General features: G+C 40.1%; 1 protein-coding gene across 5 annotated transcripts in view; it reads left to right on the top strand.

The window, feature by feature from the left end:
• The first annotated feature begins 5,418 nt into the window (after nt 1–5,418).
• Nucleotides 5,419–20,000, top strand: part of galene (potassium two pore domain channel subfamily K member galene) — a 112,894-nt gene continuing 98,312 nt past the window's right edge. For 2 of the 5 annotated variants that reach the window (XM_076204784.1, XM_076204781.1), the window contains exon 1: nt 5,467–5,509. The gene's annotated coding sequence lies outside the window, so the exon portion shown is untranslated. Of the gene's footprint in view, nt 5,510–20,000 lie in introns of all 5 variants that reach the window. The other 3 variants (XM_076204782.1, XM_076204783.1, XM_076204785.1) reach the window with 3 other exon arrangements.

The raw sequence follows: 20,000 nt of genomic DNA, 5'->3' as shown, positions 1-20,000 counted from the left end.
CACACACACACACACACGTCCCGGTGTGTGGTGTGTGAGTGGTCTCAGACCTACCCAGAGATCGGCAAACAATGAGCTCTGAGCTCACTGCCGTAGGGTGGTGTCTGGCTGTCTCGACAGAGACTGCAGCAGATCCGAGGTGAGGTGAATACATACTTTTTCATGTCTATTTACCTGTTTGAAGTTAATCTGTCCATTATTGACACAGCCGAGATGGATCTCCACAGAGGATCCCTGAAGTCTCTGTACCTCACCACAGTGCCTTAATCCTGCATGGTGAGGTTGTATAATGAGAGGTGGATCAAAGGCTTTAACAAAGGTGACATAAACAAGGTCATCATATTAAGACAACAGGACAGGACTCGCAGTACTGGATTGAAATTGGACAAATTTAGATTTAAGAAGGAACTGGTTTACTAATAAGGTGGTCAACGAATGGAATAGACTTAGTAACCATGTAGTGAGCGCTGAAACTATCGGTTGTTCTAAGAAACGGTTAGACAACTTTATGGATGGGGATGACAGGTGGTAATGGACATGTAACTGCCTAGTGTAGGCCTCATGGTCTCTTGCAGTCTGCTTCATTCTTATGTTCTTATGTAAGTACATGTGAAGATTTTTGGGGTTTGTTGGAATGACTGTGGAAGTGAACGAAGTCTGAATTCAGTATAATCAGCTCGACCATACTAATAGTTATTATCAAATATATGCGACACTGATCTAGCGTGCCTCTGATGGCCATGACAGTAATTTTGCTTTTAACGTTGAACGAATTCTGGCATTCCACGTTTCCCATTGCTCTACATAAGTTTTCATTTGTCATATAATTAGATTTATATATTTGTTTATTTTCATTTATTTATTTATTTATTTATCTATTTTTCTAATAATATATTAACTTATTGTAGATTATTACAAACACAAAACAAGGCTGGTTATAAATATACAGTACATTAACGTGAATACATAAATTTATATTCACAATTAATACTGAGAACTATCATTCTAATTTCAATTAAATCATTAGTAGGGAGAATGAAGTAAAATTATAATATTGCATCTTGTTTGAACGGTTGCAGTATAAGTAAATCCCCAAACTCAACCAAATCTTTGCCCTTTCTTGTGATGCTGAGGTGATATTGCAATATTTCTGTCAATTACCAACTCTCATGCTATCATTTGCTTTCAAAATAAACCAAAATATATAATTTTGTATCTATTGTTCATGATGTGATATCTACAATATGTTAATTTATCATTTTATTATTATTAATCGGGTATTCTTAGTCGTTCTACAAACGATTTTCTATAGTTCTTCAAGAATGTCTTGCTCATGAAAGAAAGTTGATATTGAAAAGGAGTGACTTTAGTATTTTAATCAAAAACCAAATTCTTTTTCAATTCTTACATTATTTTAACTAAAGCAAGCCAAAATATATATTAAATGTCAAAACAAAATACAAATATTAGTATTATCATTATTACTACTAAGCAACGTTACCGTTTATTTTATTATTATTTATATTTCTAATATTGTTGTCTATTGGTACTGATATTGATATTTATACCAATACTATTACTATTGTGGAATGGTAGGTAAATTTGGAGTGCCAGGTTACAATCATAGTGGAAATGTGATGGTGGAGACATAGTTAGAAAGAGAGATGATAAAAACTAACAGTGTTTAACAAAACAAAACAAAATCAGAAGAATAGGACGAGTTCTTGATGCCCATGTGGGAATATCAGCTGATTTTTTGGTGGAAGGTAATTTGAGAGTGGAGGATAGGAGAAGAAAGAGGAAAAGGGTAGAAGGTAGAGATATACTTAGAGTAAATTGTTTAAATGAGAAAGAAAAAGAGCAGGAGACCAAAGAGATGCTGAGAGAACTGTGGAAGAGGAATGGGGGTATTTCAAGAAGAGAGTGACGATGTGTCCAAAAATGGTATGTGGAGCAAAGAGGATGGAAGGGAATAGAAGGAAGGATAGTAAGCGGTGGGATGATAAAGCAAAGAAGGTTGTAGAAGAGGAGAAGCGAGCATTCAGGGGTTATATTGCAAAGTAGGACGAGAGAAAAATATGAGAGGTACAAAGGTAAAATGGATGATGCTGTGATGCATGAAGGGGAGTGGATGGGGGATGCGGGGTGAGGAAGTATGTATGAGAAAAAATTTGACCCAGCCCGAAGGGATTTCGCCCCGTCTTCTCCTTTTCTGCATGAGGGGACGGAGAGGGGGGTCGCCGAATTTATGAAGCGGCCTTGCTGTGGATGTGCTGTGTCTTGCGACACTGCTTCTGACCCAAGGCAGTGGACAGGATGCAGGGATGACCCGTCATCCAGGAGGTGCCAAGATGAGAGGGAAGGAGGAGGGTGGAGGGGAGTGGAATATGTAGGGAATGGATAGGGTGGGAGTGGTTTCTATGCCTTTTTCTTTTTGGCTACCCCCCGTGTAGGGGGAAAAAGCCTTTGATATATGTATGTATGTATGTATGTATGTATGTACAAAGGTAAAAGAAGAGATGGAAAAGATAAGATAAAGGAGGCAAAAAGAAGAGCAGAAGTAAAATGGGGAGGAGTATGACAGAATTGTTTTAAAGTAATAAAATATTATTGGAAGGAAACTAAGAGAGGAGGTGAATCAAATAGAGAAGAAAAGATAAAAAGCATAGATGGACAGATTTTAACAGAAGAGGAAGCGGTCAGGGAAAGATGGATAGAGTGGAAGAGGATAGGGAGGGATTGATGGTAGCAGTAGGAGGCGCTATGAAAATGACGATGATGAGAGAGGGAAACGCAGAAGAAATAAGAAAAGATGAGGTACAAGTAGTTTTGGAAATGATGAGAGAAGGTAAGGCACCTGGTTTGGATGGCTCAAGAAGGGAGGTACAGTAACAGTAGACTGGCTAGTGAGATTATTTAATGTTTGTCAAAGAAAGGGTAACTACCAGAGGACTGGAGAAGTGCTTGTATAGTTCCGCTTCACAAGGGAAAAGGGGACAAATGTGAGTGTAGTAGTTTCAAAAGAATTAGTTTGTTGAGTGTAATTAGGAAGGTTTATGGGAGGATTTTAATTGAGAGGATTAGGAAAGAAACAGAGTGATTGGTGAGGAACAGTGTGGGTATAGGAAAAGTAGGGGTTGCGTGGATCAAATGTTTGTCGTAAGGCAGATATGTGATAAAGCTTTAGCAAAATGTAAGAATGTTTTTTGGGCATTTATGGACTTGGAAAAGGCTTATGACAGGGTAGACAGGAAGGCACTGTGGAAAGTTTTGCAGACACATGTGATCAGGGGAAAGCTGTTAAGGGCAGTCAAGATTTTTTCGAGTGGTAGAGCCTGTGTTAAAATTGGAAATGGAGAGAGTGAGTGGCTTGAGTTAAGGGTGGGAGTGCATCAGGGATGTGTTATGTCGCCATGGTTTTTCAATGTGTACATGGATGGGGTGGTGCAAAAGGTAAAGGCGAGGGTAATGGGTGGAGGACTGGAGATGGTTAAAGAAAATAGAGAGAAGTGGGAGGTGAGCCAGTTGTTGTTTGCTGACGACACTGCATTTGTGGCAGGGTCAGAGAATGGATTAAGGCAGTTAATGACGGAACTTGGGAAAGTATGCAGAAGTAGAAAGTTGAAGATAAACGGAGGTAAAAGTACAAGGGGAGAGGATGGCAGCGAGTTGGAAATGAGTCTTAAGGGAGAGAAACTGGATGAAGTGGATAGGTTTGGGTATTTGGGGTCGCATGCGGCAGAAAAGGAGTGGAGATAAAAGGTAGATTGAAAAAATCAAGCAAAAGCCTTGAGGGATTAAGAAGTGTCTTGAGAAATTGGCATTTGAGAATGGATGCAAAGAGGAGACTATATGAAGGGGTGATTGTACCGACGGCACTGTATGGTGCAGAAACATGGAATTTGAAAGAGTCAGAGAGGAAAACTTCCGATGTGTTTGAGATGAAACGTCTGAGAATTATGGTGGGGTTTACAAGGTTGGATAGAGTGAGAAACGAGGAGGTAAGGAGGAGACATAGGGTGGAAAAGGAGGTGGCAGATTGGACTGATGAAAGAGTATTGAGATGGTTTGGACACATAGAATAAGTGAAGAAAGACTAGTAAAAGAGATGTGGAAGCAGAGATGGAGGGAGTGAACTTGAGGGGATGACCGAGGATGAGATGGATGGATGGGGTGGAGGGGGCGTTAAGCAAGAGGGAGATATCTATTGAACAAGGAAGAGAGAAGGCTGGAGATTGGGGTGAGTGGAGAATGGCTGTGTATGGATGATACTGCGATGTAAGGAAGGGAGGAGGTGGGGAATGGTTATGTGTGAATGATGTTTTGACCCAGTCCGAAGGGGTTTCTCCCCGTCTTCTCTATTTTCTGCATGAGGGGACAGAGAGAAGGGGCGGTTCGCCGATTAAGTGAAGCGGCCTTGCTGTGGATGTACTGTATCTTGCTGCATTGCTTCTGGCCCAGGGCAGTGGGAGGGATACAGAGATGACCCGTCATCCACGTCGAGCTTAGATGAGAGGGAGGAAAGGGTGGTTGAGTAGAGTGGAATGGGTGCCTTTTGACTTGGCTACCTTGAATATAAAGGGGAAAAGCCCTTGAAGTATATAGATAGATATACATATACAAATAACATGAATATACATTACACATTCATATACATTTAAATATGCATATCAGAAGTTATTAACTGATGAGATTTTCTTTGCACGCAATATTTCTTTATAAGAAATGGAATACAAAGTGTTGGTGCTCGAGAGCAATAGGTTGCAAGTTTTCACAGCGTGAAATTAGTAGTTGTTCTTTAAATATGCCAACAGTTTAACCAACCATTGTATACACTGGTATATTAAAACACACCACACAAACTTAATAATCTTTTAAATGTTTTGTTCTAAATAAAGCACACTGGCTGAAAAAATTAATTAACAATTTGCAATTACAAAAATATCGTGATTATGTATTGTTGGCTCCAGGCTTCCAACCGATACTCGATTACACTTCGTTTATTCATAAACGACAAATAACGTCTATCCTCTTCAGCGTTGTTGGACCACAATACTCATCACACAAGAACACACATGCACACATATATTTATATCTACAAATAGATAAATATAATTAGATAAGATAATCAGGTAAATAATTAGGTAAGTACTCACACCGTTTCTAAGCTTCATAAACCAAACAATCATTCTCTTACCCCGTCTCGCTCCACACTTAACCTAAACCTGCCCCAGACCGTGTTTCTCTTAGCCCCACCCTTATACCTGCCTGAACCACCCTACTACCGACCTCAAAGGAGACCACAAGTACCAAATACAACCTTCAACAGCTGTATATACCCGCGCCCCAAGGGAGGCGAGGGAGGGGAAAGCGAGGAGAATCGGTTGAGGCAGAGGGAGGGAGGGAGGGGAGGGGAGGGGAGTAACCGGTGAGTGGGTGAGCGACCTGAAGGAGGAGGAAAGGTTTAGTGCTGGCGATGCCAAGAACAAAGTAGGTTGTGTGATAAAGTGTGCGTTGACGCCGCCCTCCTGATTTTTGGGACAAACTAGTTCTCTTCCTACCCAGTCTTGGACCTGCGGGCGGAGACAAACGACGCTGCTTGTGTATACGACGTGACGTCACGTCCGGCTCGCGATATTTGGTGGAAAGTGTGGTGTATTGCGCTGTGTTCTGATGCGTCAGTGATTTATTAGTGCGTAATTTGTGACTGGTGATTAGTATTATAAAAGTGACGAAAAAATAGTGCTGTCATTCCATAATGGAAATACACATCCCACATGATTTCAAGAATCCATTTCATGGTGAATCGAATGCTCAAAAAGTGATACAAATATGCATCAAACGAAATTAGAAATTAAACAGAATGTGTTACCGTTATCATAACATAGGACAAATAAGAAATAAATGTAATATGTTCTCCACACAAGATGCTATTACAGATTATTTCTGTGGACCCTTGTAAAGGACAGTTTTAAGTAAACACACAGTAGTTGTTTCCCGTCTGCGGACAGGAAGGCGTCATGTCATTGGCATACATTCAAAAATCGGAAGGAACACACATACACACGCCCACACGCAAATTCCTCGCTTACACACAAGTCGAGCAAAAACGTTTACAAGAATACATCCACAAATTATATATACAGTAATGCGTGTATGACAAATTATGTTCATATACGAATGCACAAATGTTATTGTTTTCTTAATACAATTTTACTTAGAAATAATTTTTATTATAAGAAATCTTGTTTATAAAGAAATGTATAATACCCTTCACAAAGTGTTGGTATTTTTTATTCTTTATTTACTGTATTTCTATAAATGTTACAGTATTTAGAGGATTAAAAAATTTTGTATGAAGTCAAATCGCATATGTAATATAATAATTGATTGTAATTTTATATGTAACCTCAAACAAGGACAGAAAAGAATGGTGTTCATAATTTCAGTTTACAAATTACATTGTCTCCTGTAATGAAGACAATTTGAAATAAACTAGTTTATCTATCAGTAAATACGTAAAAAATGCGGAAAATCAATCTTACAGTGTATCTTTTAACGGAAATTTAATGTTGATCAGTACACTGCAACATGCAACAAGCACTTGCAACATGTAACACGTAATATGCAACATCTAGCATTGCAACATGCAACACGTAATATGCGACATGTAACATACTACTTGTAACACGCAAAATGCAACACCTAACGTGCAACATGTAACACGTAACTTGCAACACAAGACATACATTTAGCAATGCAACATTTAACATGTAATATGCGACATGTAACATACAACATACTTCTTGCAACACGTAGCATGAAACACGCAACATGTAACATAATTTGCAACACAAGACATACAACATTTAGCAGTGCAACATGCAACACGCAATATATAACATTTAACTTGCAACACAAGACATACAACATGCAACAAGAAACACCCTCCCAAACGGCTGTACTCACCTTGTAAAGTGATTCATTCTTGCAACATATGGAGATCAACCTGCTGACGTATTACGCTTTTGCAACACGGAATATACTCCCAAACAGTTGCACCTCTCTTGTTGCAAACGGGAGAGAAGAAGATAGGGAGAGGGAGAGAGAGGGAAAATCTATCCCTAATATAATCCGCTTTTTTTAAGATGTCATTATTTCTTTTGAATAACCATATTTATATTATTAAGGAATTTCTATTTTTACATTTTGTATACTTTCGATGTTCATATTACTGACAAGGATTATATCAGTCTGTCTAATATTGACTACAATTATATTTTGAATAATAACGACTGACAACGCTATCATCTTCCATTTTTTTTTTTTTATCGATCAAGAGTTTTTAATATAGTTCATTTAGTATCCTCTTGACATGATTATTATTGATGAAATGTATTCAGTACTGTCAATAGATGTTTGATGTATAAAGAGATGGTAATATAAAGTATATATTACGTAGTTGTATAATAGCGCAGTGGCTCTTGGAAAATATGTCACACCATTTAAACCTATTAATTCATGAAACAGAAAGATTATTATTATTATAAAGTTATGATAAAAATTAGTCGTATAATCATAGAACTAGACATAGATTTGTATAGGAACACGTCTATCTGGTCAATTTTATTAACTTTCGTTAAAAACAAAAATAAATTCAGTTTTCTGTACACGTGCCCGCGCAGTACGCCAACGAACTTTTTTTCCTCCTCCCTCCCTCCTCACCCACCCTCCTCTTCCCCCTCCCTCCCTCCTCCCCTCCCCTGCCCCCCTCCCCCATTTTTTCTTCGTGTGATTAGTCATTACTTTCTGTCACTTTATATATCTCGTTTAAAAATCCCCCCATGTTTTGGGACCTTACCACTTCTGATGGTAATTTGTTGCAGCTTTGTCTTACTCTGTGTGTTTGTTATTCACAATGGTCTTAGATCACGTGTTGGAATTGTGATCGACAGCTATTTTGCTCTCGGAAGAGAGCTCAGAGCTCATATATGACCGATCTATGGGTAATGTTGTGACCTTACACGCACACACACACCCAACTCCCCGCCCACGAGAGTTGGAGTAACGACTCGCAACGCAGCGATACTGAAATTATTTCAGCCCTGTGTGTATTCACCTCGGATCTGCTGCAGCCTCTTTTCGAGACAGCCAGACACCACCCTACGGCAGTGAGCTCAGAGCTCATTATTAGCAGAAGTATGTAGGTCTGAGACCACTCACACTCCACACACCGTGAATGCTTAAGGTCACAACTCCTTGACTAACGTCCCGTACCTATTCGCTTCTATATTTGGGTTTAATTAAAGGATAATATAAGTTGAAAGTAATTATCTTTATACTGAGTGGAGAGTAGTCTCCAATTATAAAACAATGCCGCGTGTCTCTGGGCCGTAGAGGTGTCACCAAAGATAATATGAAGGTTTTAGATTTATATTGTTGCGGTTGAATTTTGTCAACTCCAGCCAGTATTTCGCTACACCTGTCTTAACTTACATATAACACCACCTAACCTAACCTAACCTAATTTAACCTATCTTATCCTAATTTTAGCTAAACCAGAGCCTTAGAAACCCAGAAACTTTTCATCATTTTGGTAATATTTGGCATTTTAAGTTTCAACAATTTTGTTGCAATACGAACGCACAGCTGCGCAGGTGTACAAACAAACGTATCAGGAATATTGCAGAAGAGCTCTGCAATCAGAAAATTAACACAGACATGCTGGTAGATTAAAAAGAAAATAATAGATGGTGTGGCGACTCAAAAATATCTTGGTAAATTAGAAGTCATTATGTATATTATATATATATATATATATATTTATTTATTGTTTGTTTGTTTGTTTAAATGTTTGTTTGCTTATTTACTTATCCACTCATTTATTTGTTTATCCATTGTTTATATATTTATTTATACATCATTACGTAAAGTCGTCGTCGCGAAAATAGATGTCTGTTGGATATTGGAGAAGGTATGCTGGCAGCCACGTACAGCCAGGCAGAGTCGTGACGTCACGAAACGGCGTACTACACATAGATGGCGCCAAAAGACATTTTAAGTTCTTGGGTTCAGTTCAGGTTGTGAATCATATGAAAGTAATAGATCTGCTTCCACGAGTTTGGTGTTAAAACTGTTTGACATAGAAACAGAGGGGTATAAGGGGGAGGAGCTTGGGGTATGACAGTGGTGCCGTTTGTTTGAATGTGTGATTTAGATAAGCCAAAGAAATTTAACTACGTACAAAAAATAATGAAAGATGCGCATAAACCATGTATGATTTGTCAAACAGAAAGCACAGAGAGGATGTGCGCGTGCTATACGCATGTACCCAACAGATGACACTTGTCTACGCCCGACTTGGCAGCGTTGCAATAATTTGAATGACGTCAAATCGACATCAAGCTACCATCCACGGGCAAAGAAAAGGCTGGAGAATTTGAGTTGTTTTTGAATATTTTATACTCCTTATCTACAAAGCCTGAATCAGGGAAAATAAAATTAAGTTATTAATTTTTCATTACTTTATCATTATTATTATTGTTGTCGTTGTTATTATTAATACTATCATTGTTATTATTATTATAATCATTAGTCATTATTATTATTATTATTAGTCATTATTATTATCATAATCATTAGTCATTATTATTATTGTTATAACTAAGTGTATTACTAAATCATTATTAATAGATTTTTCATTTCTGGAATAATATATAAAACATTCCACTTGATTATCAAGATGAAATTTTCAGAAGCTCTGCTTATCTTCAAGAAGTTGCCGTTAAATCACACGACTGAGGGACCAGTGGTGTAAACATGAAATGAAGATGAGAGGGAACAATTGAGTAAAAATATATAAATAAATAGACGTGCAGATGTGATGTGAGATTCCTCTACAATTTGTTTGTGCGTTCGAGTAAACGAAAAACTACATAAATCTCATCAGGACAATTACCTTTCAGCATAATTTGTTGTTTTCTTGGTCAGATCTTGCTAAACAAAAATATCTAATTTGTGCAAGTGTTTGCACAGACCACCAGTATCTTTTTTTTTTTTTTTTTTTTTTTTGAGAGAGAGAGAGAGAATATTTAAAAAGAAAGGCAGTGTGAGAAAACAAACCGAAACAACCGCCTTTTTTTTCGCTCCTATCACATAAACGATTTTAAGTTTTAACGCATCTTTATAGAAAAAGTTATTTCTCTTCATGCTTCATTTCTTCTTCCCTTTTTTTGTTTTTGTTTTTCTGTAAAGCTCCCAACATCAGAAACGAAACGAGGGGGAAATTAAAAAGACAACGTAGACACAAAGGATAAAAATATCCTAAAGGAGGAGGAGACCCAGGTAGCCAATAGTACTGGTAGCAGACGGAGTACCTGGAGATCGTGGAGAGATCCTTAAGGAGATCGACCTGAAGGCGAAGAACCTGGAGATCAATCTTAAAACGGAGACCCAGGTAGCCAATAGTACTGGTAGCAGACGGAGTACCTGGAGATCGTGGAGAGATCCTTAAGGAGATCGTGGAGAGATCCTTAAGGAGATCGTGGAGAGATCCTTAAGGAGATCGTGGAGAGATCCTTAAGGAGATCGTGGAGAGATCCTTAAGGAGATCGTGGAGAGATCCTTAAGGAGATCGTGGAGAGATCCTTAAGGAGATCGTGGAGAGATCCTTAAGGAGATCGTGGAGAGATCCTTAAGGAGATCGTGGAGAGATCCTTAAGGAGATCGTGGAGAGATCCTTAAGGAGATCGTGGAGAGATCCTTAAGGAGATCGTGGAGAGATCCTTAAGGAGATCGTGGAGAGATCCTTAAGGAGATCGTGGAGAGATCCTTAAGGAGATCGTGGAGAGATCCTTAAGGAGATCGTGGAGAGATCCTTAAGGAGATCGTGGAGAGATCCTTAAGGAGATCGTGGAGAGATCCTTAAGGAGATCGTGGAGAGATCCTTAAGGAGATCGTGGAGAGATCCTTAAGGAGATCGTGGAGAGATCCTTAAGGAGATCGTGGAGAGATCCTTAAGGAGATCGTGGAGAGATCCTTAAGGAGATCGTGGAGAGATCCTTAAGGAGATCGTGGAGAGATCCTTAAGGAGATCGTGGAGAGATCCTTAAGGAGATCGTGGAGAGATCCTTAAGGAGATCGTGGAGAGATCCTTAAGGAGATCGTGGAGAGATCCTTAAGGAGATCGTGGAGAGATCCTTAAGGAGATCGTGGAGAGATCCTTAAGGAGATCGTGGAGAGATCCTTAAGGAGATCGTGGAGAGATCCTTAAGGAGATCGTGGAGAGATCCTTAAGGAGATCGTGGAGAGATCCTTAAGGAGATCGTGGAGAGATCCTTAAGGAGATCGTGGAGAGATCCTTAAGGAGATCGTGGAGAGATCCTTAAGGAGATCGTGGAGAGATCCTTAAGGAGATCGTGGAGAGATCCTTAAGGAGATCGTGGAGAGATCCTTAAGGAGATCGTGGAGAGATCCTTAAGGAGATCGTGGAGAGATCCTTAAGGAGATCGTGGAGAGATCCTTAAGGAGATCGACCTGAAGGCGAAGAACCTGGAGATCAATCTTAAAACGGAGACTCTAGAGATTGGGGGAGATCCTGGAGGAGGTCGACCTAAGGACGAAGTGTCTGGAGTTCGGGAGAATCTGGAGGAGTTCGACCTAAAGACGGAATACCTGGAGAGCATGAAGATCCTATCGGAGACAGAATCGAAGTCAGAGGACCTAGAGATCGGGGGAGGGGAGGGGGACCTGGAGGAGACGGACTCGATGTCGGGGACCCTGGTGATCGAGGGAGAACCTTCAGAGACAGACCTTCAAGTTGATGAGGTCTCAACCTCTCTGGCTGATCATCCGTTCTTGCCCCGAAGTTGGGCTCAGCGACCGCCGAAGTGGAGGGAGGGGAGGAGGAGGAGGTGAAGGGATAAAAGTTTATTTAATCTGGAGTTGCGTGTAGGGGGTTGAGTTATACATAAACACAAGTAAACAAACAGAGTACCCCCATGTAAACATTTTGAGTGTCTGTTTGTGTGCGTGCGTGTATGTTTCTCTAATTGTAACATATGAGTTTGGAGCTGTGTGTATATATCATTCCCTGTGGCCTTGGATTACGTGTTGGACTCGTGATTGCCAACTACTAACCTGTCGGACGAGATATTCAAAGATTATTTGGTACAGTTTATGGATAGTACAATTTTACTATAGAAACAATAGTCTATCTATTTACCTATCTATCTGTCTATATACCAAAAGGTTTCTTCACACTGGGCGTGGCCAGCCAAGACAAACACCGACCCATCCAACACCTATTTCTTGCTCCTTTTATTTTAGTTCCTTATGAACGAAGGTCCACCCCCACCCACCCTCCCATTCCCCGGAGCAGAAGCAACGCAGCAAGACACAACAACACCGGAACCTGACGGCCGAAGCTTGTTTACCCCCACCGATTCATTTACATGGCGACCCTCCCTGAATGATTGAGGAAAGGGGAGAAATAGGAAATTAACGGGAGAAGAAGAAGAGGAATGGTAGAACAGCAGAGGAAGAGAAAGGGAAGAGGATGAGGAATGGGAGAAGAACGAGAATCCAGTGGAAGAAGAGAAAGGAGGGGGAGGAAGAGGAAGAGGCATAAGGTTAGAAAAAGAGGGCAACAGTGGAGGAAGAGAAAGAAAGAAAGGAGGGTGGGAGCGGCCATTTTATTCGCGCGCAAGGATTGAGTTATTTCTGTGAACATCTCTGATTTCTTGCCCACGTGCCCCTTCGCCCTCTCACGGCGACGACCAAACAAACAAAAGAACATCAATCTAAGATCCTTTTTCTCCTCCCCCGACGCGCACACACACGCACGTGCGTGCGACCACAGGATATACGCACATGCACGCAAACACCAGGAACGTACACAATGATGTGGTATGCTTACATGTGTGTGTATGTATGTGTATTTGTTTGTGAGATATTTTTCTATCATAAGCACACACACACACATATATATGCACACAAATGCACGCACACTCAGACACACACATACGTGCACACACACACACACAAAGTCACACCATAATCCATTAATCGGATCATATACACACTTATATATGAGCTCTGAGCTCTCATCCGGGAAGATAATTGCTGTCGATCATGGGTCCAAAACGTGATTCAAGACCATGGTGAATTACACACATAACACATACACGTTGAAACTAATACATAACCAAGCATACATGCATACACACACACACACACGTCTACAGTTTCAATAGATTATGCACAACTAACCAAATTAAACCTATATAAATCTATATGTGTTCCCTGATAGTGCAAAGTGCTTCATGGTGTACACCCAATACACCACAAAATTCACTATAGAACCTCCATGATACAAGACTCATTAAAAAATTTAACTGAAGACAAATGGAAGATTTTTTTTTTTTTATAAAACAACAAGTTAAAAAGTTTCGTTGGGCTTGGTGATATTATTCTGGCCATACTCTATTGATTTTAACTTGAGCCCTATGTGCGGCTCGGTGAGACTGCGCTTCTGCCACATCACAATCACTTTCTTCAGAGGGGCTTGCTACCTCTCTCATTCTCTTTATATATCTTTACATATATCTCGAGCGGCGACGTCACATTAGTCACGTTGCCAAGCGAAACGGAAATTTTACAGATTCGTTGTCTTTTCCTTAAATCCCAAGCCATTCCATAAATAGATAACGTACAGACTAACAGTGAGACAGATCGCCAAGCCTAGGTCATCGCAAGATTTGTAAACAATGTGGGTTTCCACGAGCCAACTAGAGTCGATTGACTAAATACGGATGATTTTCTTCAGATGGTGAGAAAGCAGGAGTTAGTAGAAGGCTGAGGGGGTCATTTTTGTTTTTCCGACACTAAGACAATTTGTACTGCCGCATAGTTGTGCGGCAGACATACCTAAAGTGGCTGACGAAGTTAGGTTAGGTTAGGAAGCGATAAAAAAAATACGTTAGAAAACAATAAAATAAAAAAGTAATTAAGTTAGGTTTGGAGACTATAAAAGAAAAAATGGCGAGGTTAGGTTAGAAAACGATAAAAGAAAAATAAATGTTAGGTTAGAAAACGACAAAAGAAAAAAGTCATTAAGTTAGATTTGGAAACTACAAAAGAAAGAATGGCGAGGTTAGGTTAGAAAACGACAAAAGAAACAAGTGTTGTCGGGTAAAGAAGAACAACCCGACTGAAGACTCGGGTAATAAATGGTCCTCTGATAAACATAATCAGCCTTTGACAGCCTCGACTAGCGAAGTGCCACAAGGATCAGTGTCTGGCCCTCGTCTCAATCAGGGGTGAGGGGAGGGAGGGGTGAAGTGGGGAGGCTCCCTTCTTCTCTTCCCCTTTCCCTCCCTCGTCTCTATTGGGGGAGGGGGGTTAAGAGGGAAAGGGGAGGGGAAATCTTCAGCCTCCCCCCCGCCCCCTCTCTCCTTGACCCAAACCTCTACAATTTCATCTCTTCATTTCGATCCGAAACCCAACGATAGAGGCGCTGGATATTTGCTGACGAAATATACCTCCTCATTTTCCATCACCTCCTCATTCTCCTCTATCGCTTTCCCCTCCTCCTCGTCTTTGAACTCCTCCTTCTACTCCTCCTCCTTTTCCACCTTCTCCTTCTCCCCTACCACCACCTCCTCCTCCACCTCTACCACCTTCTCCACCTCCACCACCTTTTCCTCCTCTTCCACCTCCTCCACCACCACCTCCTCCTCCCTATCTCTTTATCCTCCACCTCCTCCACCACCTCCTCCTCCACCACCTCCTCCTCCACCATCTCCTCCTCCTTCTCCATTTCTTTATCCTCCACCTTCTCTTCCTCCTCATCCACCACCTCATCCACATCTTGCCCCTTCTCCTCCAGCCCCCTTCCTTTACCTCCTCTCTTTAGTGCACCCTTTCTCCTCTTTCACCTCCACCTCCCCTCCTCCTCCTCCTCCTCCCCTCCTCCTCCTCCTCCTCCTCCTTTTGCTAGTGCTTCCCTTTCCCCTCCTCCTCCTCCTCCTCCTCCCCCTCCTCGACGCGTATCCACACACACACGCCCACTTCACTGAAGAGGTGGAGGTACTCTGGAGATGAAACAGATACTCGACAGATATGTTGCAGAAGCACCCTCCTTTCTCGCCCCCTCCCCCCAATCCACCGAAGCTCCCCAGGCCACGTCTCTCCACCCACCCCCCCACCTGAGAGGCGAATTCGTGGGGGGGGGGAGGGTTGGCTTTACAAACTCCCAAATTGTTTATTTCTTTTCGAAACGTTCAATACAGAAAGTGATTGAATTTGGTGAGGTTAAGGTAAGGCAAGGAAGGATAGGATTGGGTAAGTTAAGCTAAGTTTGGTCAAGGTAAGCTAGGCAAGGTTAAGTTATGCCAGGTTGGGTCAAGACAGGCTAGGGCAGGGTGGATGAAGTTAGATTAGGTCGTGGTAGGTCAGGATAGGTTAGGTTAAGCTAGGATAAGCCTGACAAGGATCGGATGAGTTCTACTAGGTTAGGGTATGTCAGGCTATCTGCTCCAACAATCCAAGTACATGTAACAGTGCAAAGGTGACGGCTTCGGCCGCAGCTACTCAGCGCCTCCTGGCGTAGTAAGCCCCTTACCATCTTCCTTTGTGGTCAGGAGCCGTTATTTCTCAACCTTTGAAGCTTTGTGGACCCCGCATATCGACTTGTATATTCAGGGAACTCCTTGATACGGGACTAGATCAGATGTAGTCACTTTGTCTAAGCATTTAGTGATAGAAACATCATGATGTATTATACAAGTCATTCCCTCATTCTGAGAAATGCAAATAGCCAGAGGAAGAAGAGGCTGGGCATCCAGAAGACACATTGTGTAATCATGAATTATAAAAAAAAAATAAGCCATAACAGGATTAAATGGTCTAGAGCAGTGGTTCCCAACCCCAGGGTCGCGACCCAAACTAGGGTCGTGACCCAAACTAGGGTCGCGAGGGTGTTTTTGAGGGTCGCCAGAGGGTCTTTTTTAACTTTTTTTTTTTCATTCAAGTTTCAAATGTATTTAAATTCATTGTGCTAATAAATATAAACTGAACTATAAAAACGAAAGTTTATAAACATTATGCAAGTACGTAGAAATATAACATGAAATGGTTGAATTTATTATTACAATTAGGGTCGCGACCCCAGGCTAAGAGTGGATTTAGGGTCGCGGCCAAAAAAGGTTGGGAAACAGATTGTACATGTGTCAAGTATTTGTAGACGAGGGTGTTTTTTTTTTTGTTTTTTTTTTTTTTTTTATCTTGTGCTTCTAAGTTGTTCTCCGTTTGTTTGCTTATCTACTTCGTTTTAATTTGTTTCTTATTTGCTTGATTCATTTGTTCTTCTTTCTATTAATTATCTAACATGTTTATTTATTCGCTTATTTAATCATTTTTTATTTTGGCTCTCTATTTTTTTCTTTTCTTTTTTACCAAATTTTCTATTTATTATTTATTTATTTATTTATCTTATTCATTTGTTTTATCTTTTATTTTGTCTTATTTTATTCATTTATTGTATTTATTTATTTTTTTTTTTTTTTTTTTTTTTTTTTTTTTTGAGGTTCCTTAGAACGGGGAACGAAGAACGTGGGTGTCGAACGTTCGTCTTACTATGATGAAGTTTCCGTTCATTGAGGAGACGACAAGGTGCTTCATCGTCTCGTGATTGGCTGCAAGGAGTAACCGGGGAGGGGAGAGGGGGGGGAAGGGGAAGGGGAAGGGGCAAGGAGGAAAGTGAAGGGAAAGGGGAGAGAGGAGGAGAAAAAGGGAAAGGGGAAGAGGAACAGAGAAGGGGTAAGGAGGAAGGGAAATGGGAAAGGGGAGAGAAAAGGGGGAAGGGGAAAGGAAAAGGGAAAGAGAAAGAAAGGGGGAAAGGGAACGGGGAAGGGGATGGACCAAACTGGATTAAGAGCTAATTGAGGTTCGGGTAGTAGTTACCCTGGTATTTAGCGAGAATTGTAGGAGAGGTAATGGGACCCAAGGAAGAAAAAGGTAAGGAGCCTACTACGCCAGGAGGCGCTGAGCAGCAGCTGAGGCCGAAGCCGTCACCGATGGGAATCAGAGAGGGGTAAAGAATTCGAACCCAGAACTAAAAGAATACGAGACGCTTCCGCATATGTGGAGCAAGGAACTAAAAGAGAAGGAAGGAAAGAAAGCAGGCGATAAGGGAGGGAATGGAGCACGAGAATGAAAGGACCGACAGGAGTGGGGAAAGTCATTTTTGAGGTTATCCAGCGATTCTATTCTTGGGGGGGAGGTGGAGTCATACAGGTTTTGGTCAAGGAGGAGAAAGATTTAAGGAGGAGGAGGAAGGTGAGTGTAAGAAAGTAGAAGTGATCAACATCATTTTTGGTGAGCGGAGAGAGAATTTCAGGAGTTATGGAGAGGGAGGGTGGGGAGGTATGCGTGGGTGGGGGGTGGGGGGCTGTGAGGGAAGGAAGGGAGGGTAAGTCGACATGATGTCTACGATAGAGAAGGCTGCCAACAGGAGGTGGGAGGGAGAGAGGAGGGATGGATGATAATGAGGGTGCGAGGAGAGGAAAGAGGAGGAGGAAAAAGAAGAGAGAATAGGAGAGAATAAGGAATATATAATCATGTTTTGTTTTGTTCCTAAGGAAATATGAAAATGAAAATTCGGGTACAATTAAAAAAAAAATCGAAGCGGTGACGTCATAGATGTGGTTAATGAGAGAGGAGTGATTAGAAGTAGAACAGAGAAAGAGTAGAAGTATAAAATTGATTAGGAAGATTAGATGATTATATCTATGAAATATTATCTACAGGCTACAAATAAGTATATATACATATATATGTGTGTGTGTGTGTGTGTATATATATATGTATATATATATATATCATATATACATATATATATATATATATATATATATATCATATACATGTATGTGTGTTTCGTTCATTTTTCGTTGGAATATATCTACCAAAACTTCTTCCACCACCACCCTTATGGGGGGAGAGGGGGGAGCGAGTCACTGTCGACTGCTCTCCTCCTTCCCTCACCCATCCCTCCATTATCCCATTCGTTGTCTCTTAGCCATCTTGAGACCTCTCGTGGAAGAAGGGGGGTCATCCCCGACTTGTGCCACCTTGCTCGAAAGAGGGACACCGCAGCAGTACACAATGAGGACGAAATAACAATGAATTAATCAAATAATAAACCATTTGGTTAATCTTTACTTACCAGTGCATTAATTAATGCATAATCCGGAAATCAGTAAATAGATAAATAAATGAATGAGTAAAGACAATGTATGCATAAATGAATAAACGAAGAAATAAATAAATAAAGGGTACAAGGCGGCGTTATTCTTGTTGCCCCAGTAGAGTATTATCATTATCATTGTTGCTATTATTTTCATTATCTATCATTATTATCAGTATTATTATTTGTATCATTATTACTATTGTTGTTGGTGTTATCATCATCAATGTTGTTATTATTTACATAATCGTCTTTATTTATCATTTTATTTTCATTATCATAGCTGCTATTTTCATTATTATTATTATTGTTGTTGTTGTTATCATCATCAATGTTGTTATTTATATAATCATCTTTATTTATAACTTTATTTTCATATCAATTTATTGTTATTATTATCGGGAGTGAGAACAAGTAGATCAAGAAAGAGGCGGGTGTGAGTGTGGACTGGTAGTCGCTAAACATCTTCATAACTCACCCCTTTCACAACTCACGCGAAGGGCCTTGGCATCGCTACTGTAAACACACCCAAACAAACATGACTTCCAGATCGTGTAACCAGAGGACGATTGAACATGACCCAGATGTTGCCAAAACATTCCTTCCGGGACAAGTTGGGGGACCTCAGTAAGATGAATAAAGACGTTTGGTTTTAGAAAAAAAAATCTGGGATGTTCATTTTATGGGTTTAGTTTTGTTGTTATAATCCAGCTACAACATCAATTGTTTAGTTTTCTACTATCTGTTGATATATCCATTTCTAGATTGTATATCAGATTTACGCAAATATATCTTACCTTCCAATAAATGATCATATTATCATTTATTCATTTCTTGGTTTTAAATCTGAATTTTGAATATATGTCTTCCATTGTAATCATGTTCATAAAATTTAGTTACAATATTCTTATCATGTAGGATTTGATGTATATATAAATGGTGAAAGTATTCAAAGAGGAAAGAAGTATTTGCATAGTTTTATGGATCACGTTTGTGTCCGCCGTATTAAGTCCAGATTTATTTCTTTCCTCGTGCTTTTGCGCTGATTTTCGTGTTCGTTTTATTTGCGTTCGTTTTTTCTCGTATTATTATTATTTTTGTTGTTATTATCATTCTATCATTATTAATATTATTATTATTAGTGTTATTATTATTTTATCATTATGATTATCATCATCATTATCATTATTATTAGTAGTAATAGTAGTAGTAGTAATATTTTCACTATTATCATTATTATAATTATCATTATCATTATTATAATTACTTCCACTATTATTATTGTCCCTTCGGTCTGCCCAAGGCAGTGGGCGAGATGCAGAGATGACCCGTCATCCAGGAGGATCCAAGAAAAGAGGGAGGGATGGTAAACGGGAGTGGAATATGGGGAGATGAAATGGGTGGAAGTGGATTTATGCCTTTGACTTTGGCTACCTCCCTTTAAGGGGGAAAAAGCCCTTAATATATGTATTATTAGTGCTATAATTTCTATCAAGATTAGTCTAATATATATATTTTTTTCTTATCATGCGAAACATTCCATAGATTCCTTGCTGGCAAACGTCAGTATTAACCGTCAAATATACGCAACTCGGTAAGGTCGTATTTCGTCCCAAGTGTCAACATCACGAAAATCTGTGGCGCTGCCAAGGTTTTGAAAGATTTTCTTAGGTTTAGGGGGTGACTATAGATATCTTTAGGTCAGGTATCCATTCCATGTACGTATTTGCACATGTATGTTCATACACAAGTG

Source organism: Oratosquilla oratoria, chromosome 21 (genome assembly GCF_046742065.1).
Source record: "Oratosquilla oratoria isolate Oo_2021 chromosome 21, ASM4674206v1, whole genome shotgun sequence".
NCBI lineage: Eukaryota > Metazoa > Arthropoda > Malacostraca > Stomatopoda > Squillidae > Oratosquilla > Oratosquilla oratoria.
This window is presented reverse-complemented; position numbering and strand designations above follow the sequence as displayed.